Source organism: Neolamprologus multifasciatus, chromosome 17 (genome assembly GCF_963576455.1).
Source record: "Neolamprologus multifasciatus chromosome 17, fNeoMul1.2, whole genome shotgun sequence".
NCBI lineage: Eukaryota > Metazoa > Chordata > Actinopteri > Cichliformes > Cichlidae > Neolamprologus > Neolamprologus multifasciatus.
Genome location: NC_140455.1, coordinates 6,070,398 through 6,090,617, shown reverse-complemented (window position 1 = coordinate 6,090,617; position 20,220 = coordinate 6,070,398). Strand labels below are relative to the sequence as shown.

Genomic DNA, 20,220 nt, shown 5'->3' with positions numbered 1-20,220 from the left:
GTAACAGACAATGAAGAAGAGGCTAAAGAACAGATTGTTCAGACGGGGTGAGTGGACAGACTGAGGTTCTTGGAATCTGATGATCCATTAGCTGGACCATCAGCTTAATGCAATTAGTTAAGATGACATCACAAAAACTGCATTCAGCAACATCAGTCTCCAGTCGTGCCGTCACCAGCCTGTGTGTGTGTGTGCTGGTAAAGAAGGCCCATTGTTTTTTTTCATTATGAATTACCCCTCCACCTCCCAGATGTGAAACACCATCTTGTTTTTGTACATTCTTCTTGCGTCTAGAAGAAACAGAAACCCCAGATCGACAATTAATAACAAGCTTGCATTGCCAAGAAAAAGATGGAAGGGGGGGGGGGGGGTAAACAGACAGATAATGCAAGGGGTGTGCGATTCATCTTATATTTGCACCGTGTATGTGCTCTCAGGGCGGCGGCAGGCAGAGTGAAAATGACAGAGGCTTTATTTGAAGGCAGCTGAATGCTTGAGCTATTAGTCGAGTGAAGGCTGTAAAAGAAGGAATTTTTTGCGCTGTGCAGTTGGATCCCAGCCTGGGAAGTTTTCATCAGGCTGGGAGGTGTAATGACAATGACGGGGTTCCCCCCAAGGGAAAACAGAGAGGAGGAGTGATGGGGAAGATGTGAAGAGGAGCAGAATAATGGCTCCGTGTGTAGAGGGAGGTTGGACATAGTTAAGCAACAGCCTGTAAGATTTGGTTTGAGTTTATGCAAAAGAAGAATAGTTTATGGGATGAGAGAAGAGGATCATCTAAACTTTCTTACAACAGGATGCCCAAAAAAAACAAAACAAAACAAGTGAAAAACAAGACCCACTAAGACAGTTTTAGATGGGAAGGAATCAGGTGATACTTCCTTTGCAACACTTACCAAAGTAGCAGCAGGAAGTGGTAAGAGGAAGCAGCAGGATGGCAAAGTAACAGTTTCACTGGCCCCTGGCTCAGAGGCTCACTGACCAAACAAAGGATGCTAGAAGTATCTAGATATTGCTGGATGAACTCAAAGGTTTTCTTTTTATTTGCTTTTTTATTGGTTGTCTTTGGTTTTATCATACGCATATCAAATAAAAAAGCTCAGTTTTCACAAGCTGACCAACATTTTTCGTGCCTTGTGTCATACTTGTTGCATCTCCCCGTACTACTCTCAGGAGGTTCAGAGCACAAGCAACACGGGGAGGTAATGGAGATCCAAAGTTATCTCGTGTAGAAGAGATAATTATCTTGTAAATCATGCCTGACCTGCCCGAATACATTGTTAAGAAAAACTGTATTTTGGATGTTGGACCGGAGCCTGGTGAAAGCGCAATGCAGCCAACTCCATAAAACATCACTTTGAACCTGTTTTAATGGTTATTACCGATGGTAGATGCACACTGATCCGGGCCAAAAGAAACTAGGATGATAAATATAAATTTATGCAAAAACAACAATAAAAACATACAGAAATATGCAGAGTATACTCCTAGAATAGCAGACGGAGGGTAGAACTTAGCCAAATGAGCCACATGCCAACCAGAACAACTGCCTGAGGGAGGAGTAAAGGGAAAGAGCGAGAGGGAGAAAGCGTGCAGAGGGCGGAGGTAAAGTGAACTTTCCAGCTGTTACCATATCATGTTTGACATCAGTCTCTTGTCCTCCACCCACCAAAGGGCCCTCGGATCAACACACACCACCAACAGACACACACGCTTAGATTTATTAGCTCTGAATAGCCTCAAGGCTTCTTTTCTTAAAGGGGCTCTTGTCTCACACACACACACACACACACACACAAAAAGGGTACTCTCACACTTGTAGCTATCCAAAAACACTGCTGTTAGATTTTGCTGTTATTCTCTTAAGTATTTACACTCCACATCCATCAAGAAATATTACCCCTTCCTTAATCTCATCATTGGAGCATGAAATTATGGGTTAGGCAAGAAAAAGAACTCCTGAGTCAGCATTAAAAAAAAATGAATAGCACCATAACAAAGGGCACAATTTTCTAGGAGCACACACACACACACACACACACCTGAGTGCAAATGCACTTCAGCTCATCAAGTAATAATGCCAACTCCTTAAATACCACACAGCTCGCCACAGGTGTTGTCTCTCATTGCTCACACGCAGCTGCAAGCATCGGCACACTCAGCTCCCAGATGCCTGCTTATTGGAGAAGCGTGTCCTGTTCGTAGATAACAGCAGATTTTCTTTTCTTCATTGTGCCCTTTCATTTGTAGTGCTTCAGGTTGTCAGAGCACTGTCGCCCTTTTTTTTTCTTTTACCAACACGACACACACTTTTTATGCTGGTGCTGCCATCGGATCCTTCTTGCTCAAGAACGGGCCTGCCCGCACCCGTGATCTCATCGCAGCGAGAGCCGGAGGTCGTGTGCTGCAGAGAGAGCGCCAGTGCCTGGGGGCCTCGCTCCGGTCCCCCCCCCCCCCCCCCCCCCCCCCCCCCCCCGCCGCCTGTCTGCTAACCCGCTTCCCCAGCTCTGCCACAGTAGCTTGTAAAAGTCACAGCGAGTGCTAAAATAAAAAAGATGCACGCTGTTTTTATGAGCTTTCTTGAACTGTTTTCCTCTCTCTCGTTGGTCCCCCCGTTGCTGTACTCTCTCCTTACTTTGCTCCTGCTGTGCTAGTGAAAGCACTTTGTGACACACTCTGTAGTTTTGGTTGGATTAATCATTATAACCCTCTGTTCTTCTTTTACCCTCTCCACTCTCTCATCCCTCAACTCCTCCATTATCTCCCCACACCCACCCCCTGATATGCTTTACAGTTTAGGGGGAACCCCCTCCCATCGCCTCCACTCTCTGATCCTATTTTCGATGGTCCATTAAGCCAAGATGATTCACTCAGCCTGGACTAAAAGTGATCGTGTCACAAGCTCCTTGAAATGATGTGAAAAGCTCCCATCAAAGCGTTACGCCAAGTTTGATTTTACCCCAGAGGATGAGAGAGATAGAGACAGCCCATGTGTCGGATCAGCAAGAAAAATAGAGTCATAAATACGGACATACAATCGCCATCAGATGACGCTTACTGTCAACCCCTCTTCATAAATCATCACAGGAATGACCAGCCGCTCTCAGTTATTCTTGCCTATTATTTTCACTTATTCCTGGGCACAGCAGATCTGAAGGTCTCCGGGGATAATGACAATATTAGTAACATGCTTAAACCCTGCAATCGGATCTGGCTTCATGTTGCCCGGCTCTGCCAGACTATATGTATGAGCTGATGAGTGGAGAGCGATGCCAAATCTGGTACACAGCAGCGTGAAGGACGTTTCTTTTCTGTAAGTTAGGCTACAGAGAGGTGTTTATAACTCTTGCACTTGAATGACACATTTTCAATCATTACTACCTTTCAGCAAGGGCTGTGTAAAGTGTAAAGTAGCCTTTCATGCAGTGGCATTCAAATTAATATGTATTCTATGTGCATTGCAGTCTAACTCCAGTGGGTGCCTCAGATGCCTGGTTTCACTTAATGCTCTCTCAATGGTAATTTCACAGTTTGTGCAGTGTTATGAAACTGAATTAGCAGGTTATCCAAACAGTATGATTCGGTTTGACGAATGAAGTCTGTCATGTACAACACTCACATGCCAAGAGCATCTTCTTTATACTAGTGCAGAACCCGTTCAAAGAGAGATTAACCCTGATTATTTTTAGATGGCTACAATTTACAACTGTACTCTAAATGCTTCACATTTGCAGATGAATGCTAGCAATCATAAAGTTGCTGTTTTGATAAGAGGAACGCTGTAAGGATCTAATGTGTGTGTGTGTGTGTGCGTGCGTGTGTGTGTGTGTGTGTGTGTGTGTGTGAGTGAGTGATTATGCTTAGCTGTAGCTGTGCAGAATGGGCAGGTTGTAGATTGCAGCTTTCTGCAACTGTCAATGCTAAGTAAAATTACAAAAAAAGCCCAAAAAGTTACAAAAAATACAAAACAATTACAAAAGCCATCCATCCACCTTCCGCTTATCCAAGCCAAGAGATATGTCTCATTTATATCCTGGGTGGATCCTCATACTTGCAGGATCCACCAAACCATCCCAACTGCCTGATGAGTAGCATCTCTATTCTGACCTCTCGAATGACTGCACTCTGCACCTTGTCTCTAAGGTAGAGAACGGGCACTCTTCGGCAGGTCAGACAGCCAACCACCCTTCCGAGGAAGGGTCACTTCCGTGGCATGTGGCCAGGATCTCACAAATAGTAACTAAATAGTTATAATTCTATATCTGTATGGTCTTGTCTGGCTAGTTTTGTCAGCATTTTAAGTCATCCAGATGCTGGACTTTAGATTTCACTCTCATTATTTTTCACACCCTTGAAGGGTCTTTTTGAGGGTTAAGACTTATTTGGAGGTTAAAGTTTTAATTTGGTCCAAGTTACTGTTGGTGCTCGGGACTTAATAGTGACGGTTAAAGTAGAGGCTCAGGAATGCATCAATGCTTGGATGTACTTTTGAATTGCTACTTACTTCTGTAGCTAAGCTGGTATTCTGAAAGCAGGAATAGTTCCATGCTTTGCTTTTCTTAAGAGCACCATGTCAATTGCAGTATGCTTGCTGGTACTTAACCTGTTGAGAATTTAACTTTATTTTCAGCATTTTGGTCGAGTTACTGCTAAAACTGTCACACAGAAAAGTGATTGGGATTATTTCTGCAGGTAGTGGAAGCCAGGCTGTTGTCAGCCTGTAAAAATTTAGGAGCCTGCTCTTTATGGGACTCGCACTGAGAGCTGGGACTGTCCTTGTTGGAAGCAGCCGTCAGGGCTTGTTGCTGTCACACCTCTCTGTGTAAGGGGGGAGAAATGGAAAAATGAGAAAGCTGGTGTGCCCCAAAGCTTGGAAAAGCTTCGTGATATTTATGCACACATACTCTGTATTTAAAGTAAAGAAAGAAGTATATGATGCAGTAAATCATAAAGGCAGACACTTACACACAAACAAAGACAAATGTGTATGAATTTTAATACTCCTGCCAGCAACACCAGGAAATATCCCGGGCCTCTTCAAGAGGTAGCAGGAGGGTTGAAAGCTCCTTTGAGCTGCATTAACAGCCCATAGTGTGCTCTACAGTTCCAGACTCTGAAAGAGTGTGCACTATTTTAATGACCCAACTACCTGCATTTGCCTGCCACAAATCTATATTATCTAACATATAGGGAGCTGAAGCATTTTCTTTAGGACCATATAACATCTGGCACTGGCAGAGATACATAAACGGTGAGATCAGTGCTCAGCTTTCAAGTGTTACTGTTAACATAAACACTGAAAAAGATATAACACCCCAACCCCATCCCCAAATTTTTCCCAAACATCTTTTACTTCTAATTTTCTGTTGACCTTTGACCCCAGCTTTTTACTTATGTAACAAAATAAAGCGTCATTAAATGCACATCAGTCCAGTCAGAGACCCATAATGCACATTCATTGTCAGCACAAACTGTATGAAGATGTGTGTTTATTATTTTCTCCGTAGGACAAATTTGGATGGATGTTTTGTTTTGGAAGCGAGCAATTTAGCAAATGCGATATGGAACAATGCAGTGGGAACAACGAGGCCTTGTGGTCAAGCACACCAAAGTGAATAAATAGAGCTGTGGACTAGAGTACAGAGGATCCACAGGGCAGAGGTGAAGGATGACTGCTTTCTAATAACACTGGCTAAACTCCACGACAGGTTTGTTTTATTCATCATGCCATCATTTTGCATTTGATGACTTTTAATTGCGCGAGTCCGCCATTTTTATGGCTGGTGTTCTCAGCACTAGAGGGTTGCCTGGTTTGGCCCCTTGGTGGGTATGATGGGAATCATTACAGGTGGCCAGCGTTACAGGAATAGCTTTTATTCCCCTACAGGTTTAAAGACAGTAGACCCAAATAAACACAAGGCTTAGAAATGCCAGGACAAACATGAGGAACACAATGCCTATTCAGTGATTCTCATGAAAATTCCTTATCATAAGAAACGGGGATGTCAGACTTTCCTATTGGGGTCAAAGCGAGCTGTTTGGCTGCCTTGTACTTCTCTTGGCTGGGAAACCTCTACTTTTGTTTCAGCTGGGCATTAAATGCATAGGTAATTTTTATTCGCTTTTAAATGTTGGAAAAGACGTTCTGCAGTTTCAGTCGTATGTAATGATTCTTATTAATCTGTGCTGGTGATAAATTTTACTGCCATTAAGCCATCTTTCAGGGGTAAGAAAAATGAGCAGCAAGGCTTTAATTATTTCAGAAGGTCCCCCCCCCCCCTCCCCCCAACACCAGTGTTAAGTTAAGAGCAGGGGGAAAAGCCAGGCTCTCTTTCTAAGTTTAATTTTGGCCTGTATTTCTGAGCATAAACATTTAGTTTAAAATGAAATAAAAGCTGAAGTATCAGCTGAATCACAGGAGAATTGTCTTTCAAGATGCTGGATTAGTGTTAGCCGCACTGCCAAAAGAACAACACAGAACTGGATTTGGCAGCAGAGATAGCCATCAAAGATAATGAAAAGTAATAAAGTGTGCGTGTGTGTGTTCGTTTGTGTGTGTGTGTGTGTGTGTGTGTGTGTGTGTGTGTGTGTGTGTGTGTGTGTGTGTGTGTGTGTGTGTGTGTGTGTGTGTGCGCAGTGGAAAGCTCGGGCTGAATGTCTCGGATATTGTGTGTGTATATTGTGTGTGGAGAAGATGAAAATCATTTTCAGGGCCTCGGCCAATGTGTTTGGTTTTTCACCCGCCCACTTCCACCATGCGGGGGGCATAACCCTGGCTCCTGCCTTGACGTTTGATTGCCTATCATGAGTTATAGTTTTGCATTTGTAGAATTTGAATTGAGGTGATGAACTGAGGTTGCTCGAGTGTCGAGTGAAATGTTCAGTTTAATGAAAAAATAAGAATAACAAAAATGAAACAGAACAGATTTCTTATACATGGGTTGGTGTGCTGAGATGGGAGGAAGCGCAGCAGACACACACATAAAATGTGAAATGAAGCATGAAAGGTGAGCTCAGTAAATTTCAACATGGTAGCATGCCACCTGTGCAACAAGGTCATTTATGAAATTTCCTTGCTACTAAATATATCACACTCAACTGTTGGGTATTAAAACAAAGTGAAAGCAATTGGGAATGACAGCAACTTAACCACGAAGTGGTAGGTCACGTAAAATCACAGATTGGGGTCAGCAGATACTGAAGCACATAGTACGTGAGGTTGGCACCTTTCTGCAGTCTTTACAGAACTCCAAAATTCATATGGCCTTCAGATTAGCTCAAGAACACTGCAAAGAAAGCTTCATTGAATAGGTTTCAATGGCTGAAGAGCTGCATCCAAGCATATATCACCAACCATGATGCAAAGCAGTGGATGCAATGGTGCAAAGCACTTATTTTCAGTGCCCCTTAGTTCCAACATGACTGTGCATCAGTCCACAAAGCAACGTCCATAAAGACATGGATGAGCAAGTTTGGTGTGGAAGAACTTGACTGGCCTGCACCTCAACCTGACTGAACTCCTTTGGGATGAATTAGAGTGGGAACTAGAGTGAGCCAGGCCTTCTTGTCCAACTTCAACATGTGACCTCACAAATGTACTTTTGGAAGAATGGTCAAAAATTCGCATAAGCACACTCACAGCCTTTCCAGAGAGTTGAAGTTGTCATAGCTGTAAAGGATGGGCCAACACCATATTAAATCCTATGGATTAAGAACAGGATGTCACTCAACATTCATACGCACTAGAAAGCAGACAAGTAAATACTTTTGCTGATATAGTCTATATAATATTCTCAGTCATATTCAACTCATTCCAACATCAGTGGCCTTTAACTGCAGTATTATAAACTCATTTCACACTACAGTAGCGCATACTTTTACTCACTCGTTTAGGGTTTTAAAATATCCATTTCATACACACTGCTTTCAGCACTGCTCATAGCTGGAAGCAGTTGTTTCCTGTTTGCAAGTTCACTTGAGTCAACTCAACTGTCGGGTCTGAAAAGACATCTGAACTAATGTGGACCCATCTTCAACTGCAGTTAAAAATAACGCAAAAGAAACAGCGCAATCCTTCTGAGACGTTTCTCATGAAATGAATCCACTTTGTCACGGCGAAGATCTTAAAAAAAGACGAAAGAAAGAAATTTGGCTTCGGATTAAAATGTTTTAAGTAAACGCGTTGAAAGACAGCAAACTACCATGAGATAAAAATGGCCCACAAGCACAACAAGATAATGTGTTTTTAAATATGTGATGAAATGAAGTTTAAAGTTTGAAATATGATGCTAATTTTTGTGACAGTGCCTCAGCTTTGCCTTTCAGTTTATACTTTTTTGCACCATTACCGTTAGGAGAGAGGAGTTATTTGTACATTTGAAGCAGCAGTTGTATGTGGTGGACAGAAAAAGAGCTCTTGTGGGGAAATGGATTTATTGCTTGCTGTGTTTAACCCTTGCACAGGGACTGTTGTCAGATTGATTGCAGATGAGTAAAGGAAGGGCATGAGGAAGGATTGGGTTTCACAATCCTGTAACATACTCAAGCTGAATTTATTATTTTTTTTAAAGCTGAATTATAAGGACAGAGTGAGAGTATGATCGGTTTGGGCAACATGCAGCATGTGGAGGGGGTTTCATAGACATATAGAGTAGTCTCTATAGAGTATCTCTCAAGCTTCTGATCAGAGGTCTTTTCCAATCCAAGAAACAGAATCAATGCCAATCTCGCCTCTTGTTTTCCTCACTTTCTTATTGTTATCCCTTATTGTCTCTTTGCACAATCCTTTCCTTGTTTGGTCCTTCTGTTCTTGCTATGCGCCTGCTCTGCTTGTCTTCTCAGTCTTCCACAACTGTTGGAAAGCTTCAAAGACAAGCGAGGGCATCAAAGGCTTTGGCCCCGAGTGGCCGCCTCCACTCATCCCAGCGCTTCCCTTCTTTTTCTGTCTTTTAGCCTCCGCTGTTCCAGCTTTGTTGTTCCTCCCCTCATGTGCAAGTGATTAAACAACAGGACCAAAAGAAAACATGAGCTTTGTTTTCCAGGCAGCGGGCACGCTCAGAATTCTAGTGGATTTATAGCAGTGAGGATTCCTCAGATCCCAACTGGCTAACTGTTACCCTTGAGAGCTTTCTTTGGTACCTGCTAACACCATCCTCTGTGCTTTTTGTTCACTTTTCTGCTTTTCCACACTATCCACTCTTTTTTTTAATACTCTTCCTTTTCCTCCTCTCTGTTTTTTTTTTTTCCATTTTCCCCCCCAGTCATCATCAACCTTATTTTCCTCTCCTCTCTTCTAGACAGAGAAGATGACACAAAGGTCTATTCATAGCCTGAGTGACTGCTCATTTTCTCATTCCTGCCTAGCCTTGTCTCACTGTCACTCCAGTTCTAATGAAAGGTCAGCTAGTCACGGACGGTACAGTCGCTTCTATTGTAACTTTACGGGCAACAGCTCTATCGCCTGCTATGCCATCTGCTCTGCAAGCGAAAACAGATCATCAGATCTTAATATCTAGCGGCTTGTCCTTGCGGTGACTTCCAGTCCAGCTGGACGTCATAAAGGTTACGGTGAGGGCCCGCCATCTAAATGAAGAACGAGGTGAATACTTTTATTGCACATATGCTCAATATTACTGCTGTGGTGCAAGAATTAGCCTGGCTTTGATCTTTCAATGAGAAATTTAGATCTAAAAATTTCCACAAGCCTTTCTCATTAATATGAGCGTGAGTGCAGCTGATATAGCATGCTTACAAAGAGCTTTACTAAAGATATTGGTCATTGATTCATATCTTTAAAAAATCTGAAAATGATTATATTGGTAGATATTAAACATGATTTTTTTTTGTGTGGTGTCTTTTTTTTCCTTTGGATTTGTTATCATTTACACCATGACAAACACACTAATATTGGGGTGGTTGTAGCTCAGGAGGTAGAGCACTATTTAGAAGGTTGGTGGTGCAATGCTTGACTGCTCTAGTTTGCGTGCCAGGAATACTTGGGCAAGATACTGATCGCCAAGTTGCAAGGGATGTTAACGCTCTGAGTGCTCACATAGAATAGAAAAGCACTATGTAAGAGCCATTTGCCACATATGTTTGGAAATAGCTTATTAGCCCCAATTATTTATCAGAAATGTTCTGTTTCAGGACGTGATACGGAGCCAGCTCATTTCAGAACACAGAGCACAGCTGAGACTGATTTAGTCAAATACTATGGTAAATGGTAAATGGCCTGTATTTGTATAGCGCTTTTACTAGTCCCCACTAGGGACCCCAAAGCGCTTTACACACCCAGTCATCCACCCATTCACACACACATTCACACACTGGTCGAGGCAAGCTACAGTTGTAGCCACAGCTGCCCTGGGGCAGACTGAAGCACTAGTTTTTGAGATTTTATTGTTAGCAGTACCTCTATGGATTCTGCTCGCATTTAGGCTCTTAGTTCCCTTATTGATTTCCGATCTGGGTGGATTGAAAAGTCCACAGATTCATACTTAGTACTTGGGTCTGGCGGGAGTTCAGCTTACACCAGGCATGCCGCTGGGCTTGTAGAACACTGGCCGAAAGTCTATTGAAGAAACAGAGTTGAGAAAAAAACACTTTGATGTGGCTCAGATATGCAGAAGCTCCACTGCTGTGATGTTGATGTCATTGTTGTGCATTTCCAAACACAAATATACATGGCAGGGTTGATAAACACATGCAATAAGGTTGGATTCATAGGATTTAAAGGATTGTACAATCTGGAAGCCGTTCTTTACTCCTTCTGTGCTCCTGTCAAAGTATTGGACACGACTCAAACAGATTACGTCACCAGATAGAAACAGAAAGGATCGCTTAAGCTGAGGAGGCTCTCAGTCGATCCGAGGCTATGCAGTAGATTATCCAGTAGATGTATTATTTCGCTGGATAACTGAATGCACAAAGCTTTGTAGAAATTCAGTTCAGTCATTCATAAATGAGTCTGGACCAAAAGGGGTGTGCCAAACTGCTTCCCTGTGTCATCGCCGTGTAGCTTAAAAAGCACAGCATGTCAGTTTTACAGTTAACAATTTGATTAAATATTGTTGAATAAGAGAAGCGCGACATTTTTAAGATTGTTTTTTTTTGTAAATGAGACCAATCTGAGGTGGTTTTCATCAGGCAACTGTGATGTATGTATGTATGTGTGTGTGTGGGGGGGGGGGGCACCACATGTGCAGACGCTCCCACTTAGCCAGCCCCAGGCATGTGCTGCAGAGTGCCAGCCAGAACTGAAATTTCTACCAAAAACAATCAAAGTAAGTGGAGTGTGGATGATAGAGTCAGTCTGGCATGCTTGTGTGCTGACTGGAGAGTAATGAAAGAATTTAAAAGGCTCGAGCTTAAATCACGTTTCAGTCAAACAAAAGGAAGACAATTTTGGAGAAAACCTAGCCTGCAAGTGATTTAAAATCAGGGGCCTAACAATACAGTGCGTTATTTGTTCGAATACATGCGTCGGTGCTCGTAGACATGCACGGGGTAAGCAGTAAAATGCAAGCGGAGGCTGAATCAGTCATATGAGAGAAATTTGTATGATCGAGCGTGTGTGTGGTTGTGTCTTTGCATGTGCTCGTTTCACTTGCAACATGTGGTTTCTTAGATTGGGTCGGGTAACTGTGTGTATGCGCACGTGTGTGAATGCGCTCATGCACAAATAAACACACGCACACACGCCGCCTTGCAACGAACTGTGCAAAATTGCAGCTGGTGATATGTGACAAGAAAACTGTTTTCAGATTTCAGTTTAATTCTGTTCAGACTCTTCCCTTCACATGTGGAAATAATACAGTTTATTCCCGCTCCTATGTTGTATGCAAATGACACGCTGAATGGAAAAGTTTTTCCAAATCTTTTGTTATTGCGCCTTGTTTGTGTATTTGAGTTCATGTTAATCCATATACACTGTGTCAGGATGGTAACGTAGCATATAAAGCTCAGCTGTACCCAAAAGCGGAGTGTAAAAGTGCTAAAACAGCTGTTTTGTTTTTTTACTTTTTCTTTGTCCAGTACAAATGTTACAAACTTCCATGTTAGCTTATAATGGCCTCATTTAGTTGAAGAACAGGCAGTTAAAAAAGTCTGATGCTTTGCAGAACACCATCTTCCCTTCACTCTGGGCTCACTCTGCTGAGGTGATGGTGAAGGATGGTCACCTGAGAGCTGGTGTTTGTTCACCATGGAGGCCATTTCAAAATGACAAGCGTTCGTGTCCTCCAGCTGGAGCCTCTATTAAGTTTGCAGGTGCAGATGTGGAGGCAAAAAGGAACGCATCAGAGGGTCGACCAGTTTCACTATGTTGGCTTGAGTTAAACTAAAACAGGGGGTGGGTTTGCTTCAGTTTGGATAAAGCACCCCAGTAAGAAGTCAGCCACCGTTCCAACCTTGCAAACCTAGGATTAAAGCTGAAGTTATCTTTGTAATGACATAGACTCAGCTAGGTTTCCCTAGCACAAATCTTTAAAATAATTCTTTTTTAGCAGAATGGTGTATTTAAAATATGGTGCTTGGGGTTCAAATCACTACAACATTGGTAAATGGCCTTATTTATATAGCGCTTTACTAGTCCCTAAGGACTCCAAAGCGCTTTAGATATCCAGTCATCCACCCATTCACACACTGGCGATGGCAAGCTACATTGTAGCCACAGCCACCCTGGGGTGCACTGACAGAGGCGAGGCTGCCGGACACTGGCGCCACCAGGCCCTCTGACCACCACCAGTAGTCAACGGGTGAAGCGTCTTGCCCAAGGACACAATGACCGGGACTGCCCAAGCCGGGGCTCGAACCGGCAACCTTCCGATTACATGGCGAACGCGCAACTCTTGAGCCACGATCGCCCCACAGTTGCCTATTGAAGATAGGCTATTGAAGACAACTGAAGAAGCTTACCTTTCAGCATACTGCCCACAACTTCAGGAAACACCAAGCTACCAAAATTTACTTCCCTATTGTGGAAGACTTATGGAGGTCTTTTGCATGTGTTCAGGCACTTCATCTATATCAAGACCAGTCCATAAAAGGTGATGACATCTGCACGTTAAAAAACAGGACTGCAGATTTTTGTGCAGAAAAAAAAATTGGGACTTTTTCTTTTTGTCTCAGGAGCTCCACTTTTTAGGAAACACTCGAGCTGAATGTTGTAGCCTGTTTTGATCGAAGGATAAGGAATCATTAGTCATTTCTCCATCAGTTAAATCTCTAACATCCGCAAGCTGTGCATTACCTTAAATGGTGCAATACAGTATGAGAATTTCCTCCTTCAAGGTTTCTGTGCCTCTTCCTTTGCCCAAACACCTGGCTGTCACGTTGTCTGAGGAAAAGGACTCTACTGTATGATCTCTTTACAGCATGAAAAACACTTACTGAGAAAGAAACGCACCCGTGCCTTTTTGGAGTCTGGTGATTGTCAGCAGTGGCTGCTCAGTTCAAAGGCTTCATGCCTATATAATAATAGGCAGACGAACGGAGCTGACAGAGCCCATCCACCAGATGTGAAGCATGACACACTCCAGTGTCTGTGCTGTCTGTCTGCAGCCTGCAGCTATACAATACACTACATGTATATACACTCAGACACAAGGCTGCACTTCATCATGGGGAGCTTAAATTGTATTTAACCAGCCAAGCAATTATGAACTAATTTTTATTTATAATAGTGGCCTAGTAAAGACAGCATTAAAACTTTATTGCTTTCACGTCTTCTCTCTTTTTTTTTGTTCCTGCTTTAACTACCCATCCAAGCACGTCTCAGCCTGCGTTCAGTTTATCCCCTAAACGGTTCTTTTCAATCCCACACATCAGTTTTACGCCTTTCATAAAACAGCTTAGTAACTAGTGAAATCATTCTGACAGCGTAGGACTGTGTGCGTCATTGTGCTCTACACTGTATCATCAAAGACTTGGAGAGCGCTGGGAAAAATTCCTTCATCTCTGTCCGAAACTGATGATAAACTGTTTTGTAGTCTTAAAAGCTAGCTATGCATTTGCTTTGATCCAGACTATTTTTGTGCCTACATTTGTCACCGCAGATCACAAATGAGTCGACACTTGGTATTTCTTTTCTCATTTCTCAGACTCTGTTGCTCCTTGCTGTTGGAAGAGGAGGGAGGATTGTTTATGCTAGTGTGAACCAAACCTGAGCCCATCATGGCTCTATTTCTTTAAAAAGGACCCTGGACACTGTGTAATGTATATACAAGAGAGACAATGAGGACAGTATATTGGCTGCTTGTTAACACTTTATAATACAACCTCTGACTACGGATGTAAATCCTCTGTAATATTTTATTTTAGTTGAAATTTCATGTAATTAATTGAAAAATAAAAATCCCCATTAAAATCTCCCATAATATGGAGTGGATCAATTCAACTTATTTTCATTACATGTTCATTTAGTACACGATAGAGGTTGTATTATTCAATTTTACCAATATATATGTGATAAGGACTGTTCCCTTTCATCAAGTTACAAGAAAAAAAAAGAAATGGCATAAACATTTGCACATTTGCATTACTATTCAAACATAATTCTCAAAAAGAGTGTAGAGGAAAGGATTGTTGCCTTTCTTGTAAAATACCTGGAAGTTGGGGAATGTTAAGCCACGCCATAATACGGCACATGCCCAAAGTCTACTATGTAAGTTGGGGTAATGTTGTTTCTGTTTCCACAAAATATGCAAGAAAAATTACACAACACTTAAAATTATTTACAATATACTTTGTGTTTTATTTTTTGCAAAATACCCAGAATTAATAACTATTTAAAATTACCTGTACTAGCGTACATATGTTTAGTTATTTCTATGCAAATATAATTCAATTGTTATTTCTAATACTTTGGAATTCCATTTTATTACAGGGGTATTACGCCCTTAGTCACAGACCGAGTTCTTGTGGGACATCCTTGAAAAAAATGAGATCCTTTAAAAGGGAATAAATTCAGAAAGTGCAGGAGTGTTTCTCCTGAAAAGTGTGGAAAAGTGAGAAACAAAAGCAAAAAAGCAAAAAGATGTTTTTGTCCGTTAAATGAAGCACCACAACAACATCGGGGCCAGCGATTTTACTCAAAACATGTTCCATATGCTCTCAATATCTCTGCATTTTTTTCCTTCTTTTACCCTTTCTGTCTCTTTTGATTTCCCATCTTACTCTTCTCAGCCCTTCCTGCCCACTTGTTGTTTTATTGAGGAATTCTCCACCAAGGAGAGCATTTGATCTCATTGCTACTTTGACCTACGAATGGATGGAGGGAGGGTAGGGAGGGATGAAAGGTTTAAGGCTGCATGTGTCCCCAATTACACCGCGGAGATGGCAGGGTAATTCACTGCTCCACTTGGCGACTGGTGGACGGAAAAGAGACGCGTAATCAAGGCCAGAATACACCAACCTGCTGCCAATTCTAACACACGGACACTGCACATGCAAGAACTTTCTCAGGCGCACATGAGTGTGCAGATGACAAGAGCCGTCACACAGTTCCTCTTTATATTGTACATATTTTCTTCTTGCCTCTTCAGGAGTATCACAAAAGCCATTAAATACTCCAAATGGTGTGGGATGAAGACTTCCATCTTTGTTATTCTGCCTTTAAAGGGTAACCTTTTACTTTAATCCATCAACCTAAGTGCATTCAATTCAAACGCAATGTTCTACTAGGTTTCATAAATAAGTAAAATCAGGTCTTTCCTCTCTGCTTTAGTTGGATAACGACTGAATCTGTATGAAAGGGCTACAAATAAATAGCAGTCTCATATAATAGCACAGTTGATTAAGTTGATTACTGTCCTCTCCAAGAAGTTGCAGGGAAATGTAGAGCAGACATATGAGACTATGGAAAGATTGAGTAAAAGCACCATCTTTCCAAAGTCCATTAATTTTACTTGAGTGCCCATTTTTATTAAGTTGTTATAAGTAGATCACCAACTTTGGCATCTCTTGCTTCTTTATTTAATGGTGCATTCCTGTTGAACTTAATTAGCTACTTAACTATATTCTCTCATGTCAACACAGCAGTAATAACCAATAGGAACCCACATCCTTTTACACATTGATGAAAGTTCCTGTTGCTGTTATTTTCTGGAATTATCTTCAAATGCTATAATTTCCTAACTTTTCTAATGAGAACTGTCCAGTGCTGTTGATGTCATGAGGCAAACTTTCTTGTCATTTAAAGTCGTCTTTAGGAATAGTTCTCCAGGCTTCTTGAAGGACATCAAGAAGCTCTTCTTTGGATGCTGGCTGCCTTTTCATTCTCTGTCAAGATCATCCCACACTGCTTCAGTAGTATAATTTCTGATAGATGGTAAATGGTAAATGGACTGGTTCTTATATAGCGCTTTTCTACTCATCTGAGCACTCAAAGCACTTTACACAACTTGTGCATTCACCCATTCAGACCCATTCGCACAAGCACATCTTTCTAAGTGCTTTCTAGATAACATTCACACACATTCATACTCCGATGGATGCATCGGAGAGCAATTTGGGGTTAGTATCTTGCCCAAGGATATTTGGCATGCAGACTAGGGGAAGCCAGGAATCGAACCACCAACCTTCCGATCAGTAGATGACCTGCTCTACCACCTGAGCTACAGCCACCCCTAATGCATAATGCATTGGGACTGTGTTTGGGATCATTATCGTGGTGAAAAATGAAGTTGTTGCCACTTGGAAGCTTAACAGATGGTACTGCAAATCTGATTATATAGAAATGCGCGTCTGATGGACGCTAAAGTATATATTTAGGGCTAAATCAGGTGACCCTGAATCCTCCCTTAGTTATGCTGCAATGGGCGTAGACTGCTGGGGGATTCCCATGATGCACTGAGTGTTTCTTCTTCAGCCACCTTTTTCACTCACTATTTGTTAATAGACATCTCTGCATTGAATTATACCTGTCATTAATCTTCCACAGCATGTCTTTTATCCTGTCTTGGCCCCACCCCTCCCTGAGCCTGGTTCTGCCGGAGGTTTCTTCCTGTTAAAAGGGAGTTTTTCCTTCCCACTGTCGCCAAAGTGCTTGCTCATAGGGGGTCATATGATTGTTGGGTTTTTCCTCTGTATGTATTATTGTAGGGTCTACCTTACAATATAAAGCGCCTTGAGGCGACTGTTGTTGTGATGTATAATTGAAAATTGAAATTGAATCTCCTGTGTCAAATCTTTGCTGGATTATTTTTCTTTTCACCTTGTTGGTGTAAAAATACTAGCTTCTGCATTTTAAAATGCACTATCTTTGACATTTTTTGATAGATTCGGCTGAAGACATGGGAACAAATTATGTGCCATCATATTGTGTTCCAGATGTTTTTGTGCCCATGTACTTAAACACGCATAGACACAACCACACAAAAATGATTCGTTTCCATTCATGTCCCTGAACAAACAGCAAAAGAATACATTTTGTGACAGTTTTAGGAACTGCGCTGAGTCTGTGTTGGAAATAAGGTACATAGCAATCAGCTCGGCCCATTTCTCAGATGAAGAAGAATTTAGTCTTTGTAGCCTGGGAGATCTGAACAGGAAATGGTGTAATACAAAAGACATCTTTATGCCCGTAGTGCTCCTTAAACACCTTTTTCCCCAGTGCCGCCATCTCCCTATATTCCTTGCCGTCGTCTGGGGTGGAGGTGGATCACTTATGAAGTGTGTTTGTTTGAGAAAACAGTTTATGGGAGGTGGGGTGAGACTGTCTTTGGAGAAGCAAACTGGGATGCTTTACGAGATGTGCTTAGTCAGCCCCCGCACCAGTCATTTAGTGGAACGAGATGGAAATTATGACAAGCTTTGGAAATGTCGGAGTTAATGCTCATCTTTGTCTCTTGTGGCAGATTTTGTGTGTCTTTCTTTGGCACTTTAGCTTCTCTTCTGATTTTTTTTAAAGAAAAAAATGTAGGTGGTAGGTATGGGAATGGATTTGGAAAGCCTGGATTTTATTTAAACCCTGTGTTTCATCCACAAGGATTACTTGAGTGGAAGCGTTTTTTTAGTCAGTGCACAGTTGCATCCAATAAAAATACTACATCAAGATTCCACCCAGCATCAGTTGCTGTTTTTCAGTTGTGTCAGTTGTGTCTTCGAGGCCCCGTGCATTATCCATTATCATTGCATAAATCGTACTTTTCCATGCTGCATTTGGCACCGTCTACCCCACAACTGTCTCTGCTATGTTACCTTATAAAGCCTCTCCTTCTTTTCCCCCCAATTGCTACTTGCTTTTGAAAGATCTTCCGGTATACGTTTCCAATTCCATGAGTTTTCCACATTGTCAGCTGTACCTTATACCATCTTTATAGTTTTCGTCACTTACATCTGCTTGAAATTTCTGCTTTGTTCTTCTTCTTCACATTTTGTTGCCCCCCCCCCCCCCCCTTCCCCACCCCCACCGGATCTGAGCAAATCCGGAGCAGGTGTCTTCACCTCTCTGTCTGACATCAGAAATGAGACAAAAGGGAATCAAAAAACAGGGTCTCTCTTTCTCTAACACATAGTGTATGATCACATAAACACACACTTTGTCCATCTGTTTTTTTTGTACGTGTGTGCATGATGGTAGATTTCATCACAGAAGAATCCATTTTGACAAATCCTCCCCGTTAAAGCCCCCTACCTAAATCCTCTCTTTTAAAATGTCTTTTTTTTTTTCTCTTTTACATGTTTGGTAATTTAGTTTCATGTCACAGTTGTGAAAATTAAAATCAAATACTAGTTTTTAGCTGAAATTGGATTCTAGTGATACCTTATGGTTTGGAAACCATGGGTTTGGAAAAAGGACCATAATGGGTTACATAATGGGTCTTTATCTCGACTGTGCTCAAGTTCAGAGCCACATTTGTATTTTTATGGACAATAATCTGAGCAGGACGAACTACTATGTCATTGACATTCTGGTTTTATTTCAATCCCAGCTTTTAGTTTCCTGTATTTGCAATGATAAGGATTATTTATTTAGTCTAATTTAAGAAAATGTTAAGAACTTTTGATGATCCAATTTTTTTCTCTATTTTTATATAATAAGTTTTGCATGAAAGTTATGGAAAACCACAAAATACAAGCATTCCTTGACTGGTTGGCAACTGGTTGCTGGTGGTTGCTGGCAGTCACTATGTGAAAATAAGCCAGAAACTTTTACAGGATTGCATCAATTTGGGGCATGCCAGTGCAACGATAAGATAAGATAAGATAAGATAAGATAAGATAAGATAAGATACGATTTATTTATTAGTACCACAAAGCATCCTGGGGCAACTGTTGCTGTGATTTGTTATGCCATAAATTGAACTGAATAGACTGAATTGAATATTATAAGTGTCCAGTTACCATGGTAGGACAGTCGAGGCTTGTTGTTTTACATCTTAGATGTATGTGTAATCTGTTTTTTATGTTATGGTTTGCAGTTTAGTCCCCCAGTTCAAAATGATTTTACCACAGTAGCGGAGCGTTTGTCTCTCCAGCATGCTTTCAGTTCTTTCTTTCTTCAGATCTTTCCCCATCTCCTTTTCACCACTCATCTTTTTATGCTGTCCCTTTTTTTCTCCTTTCCGTCCTCGTGTCTTCCTCATTAGCTGGCTACCTTTTCATCTAAACAAGTGGAAGAATGCTGGTGTTTATTTTTGTAACCTACAACAAGCAGAGAGTTCCTATAGAGGTTCTGCGTGATTGACAGAGAAGCGTGCTGGAAACGCTCAGAGGTTCTCTGTTTGCCTCAGACTCTCACTGTTGGCTGCCAAAAGTCGGTCTTTAATATAGGGCTGGAAAACCAAGAAATAAGAATAACACTGGACATTTTCACTGGAATGAATATTTCTTGTGCGCTTGATGTTTTTCCTCACACTTTCATCTCTTGCCGCCTCTTTGCCACTACTTGTTGTTTTCATTTTCCCTCCTTTCCTTGTCATACTTTGTTTCTGGCTTGCAGTCAGGTTTTTTGCGGCAGAGTATCTCCTCGAGCGTCAGTTACTGGGAGCTGACTCAGTTATAAGTTGGTGGAGACAAGCCTCACACCCATTTTCCCACAGGCATCCAAGAATTACTAAGCACAGTTTATCTGTGGAGTCAGAAGCAGGCACGCAGTGGCCTGTGTATCTCACAGTCCATATTGAGCACAGTAGTGTTAAAAAGAAAATTCACAGGCCACAGGTAGATGACTAGAGTACAGAAATGAAGCCTAGCATGATATTTAACATTATGGGGCAT

The 20,220-nt window shown here is 41.7% G+C and overlaps 1 protein-coding gene across 1 annotated transcript in view; it reads left to right on the top strand.

Annotated features, from left to right (window-relative positions):
• ror1 (receptor tyrosine kinase-like orphan receptor 1) overlaps positions 1 to 20,220 on the top strand; it is a 132,243-nt gene that overhangs the window by 54,980 nt on the left and 57,043 nt on the right. The gene's annotated exons all lie outside the window — the stretch shown is intronic.